This window comes from Cyanistes caeruleus, chromosome 1, assembly GCF_971803275.1.
Source record: "Cyanistes caeruleus chromosome 1, bCyaCae1.hap1.1, whole genome shotgun sequence".
NCBI classification, from domain to species: Eukaryota; Metazoa; Chordata; class Aves; order Passeriformes; family Paridae; genus Cyanistes; species Cyanistes caeruleus.
The window spans coordinates 88605676-88606721 of NC_141701.1; positions in this window are offsets into that span (position 1 = coordinate 88605676).

A 1046-nucleotide genomic window follows, 5' to 3' on the forward strand; every position below is an offset into this window, starting at 1 on the left:
TATTGGGTCTATTATATATCAAAGAAATTAAAGAAGTGAACTAAAGATAATTATATAGCCATTAAATTGATGTGGATATTGCCTTACTGTTCTGCTAACACCTTTATCTAGTGTAAAAGCACTTGACAATTGGTTCAAAGTAAAAAGATGTTTCCATAGAATAACAGTTTCTCTCTTTTCTTGATGCACTGTCAGTGTCTGGAAAGGTACTCTAGAGTCCTGTGTACCTTGCACTGTTAGGTGTAGCCTCTCCTGTGTGCACTTAATTGTGGCAGCTGCTGGCTTGACACCATTGCCGCTCAATTCTGGAGCTGAAAGCAGAGAGGGATCTATTGGCCAGATGCTTGACAGCAAGCTGGGGACTGCAGAGGGCAAGAAATTTTGAGAACTGAACAGAAAAATGGCAAGTGAAGCAGGAGAAATTATTTTTGCAGCCAGTGACTTTTGGCTCCACAGAGAGCTCAGAATGCAATGCTAGGATTAGACAAAATAGCATCACAGGTCTCTAGAAAGTAAACAGCAGATAACCCATGCTATTTAGTATTGTCCTCTGTGTGACTGTGTGATGGAGTTCCCTAGAATAAAGTTGCTCTTCACAAGTGTTCTTGCAAAAACAGCATTAGTGCTCAAATACCTTAATGGATTTGTGGGAACATGGCAGGTTTCCGGGCTTTGGTTTTTATCTCCTTAACTTATAGAACCAACCTCAGATTGCTGTATGGGGTAGAGTTGAGGGAACCCTCCCCTGCACAAAGTGTACCTTCATAACAAAAGCCCAAACCCTGACAGGGTTTGTTTTATAAATTAAATAGGGCTGATGCTGTTTCTGCTTGAGAAGGTCACACAGGGCAGCACCAGTACAGAGAACAGCAAGAAGAGGCTGTTGCCATTGCTTTACAATTTTATGTGTATTCCTTTATCTTAAGTAGTCCTGACTAGGGTTGGCATGAGCTGAAGTTTGTTCATCCACATCAAGAGGCATTTGGTGCTTTCTTCCTGGGGTGGTTTAAAAGAAAAGACCTCTTCAACCTTGCCCTTTCCAAAGG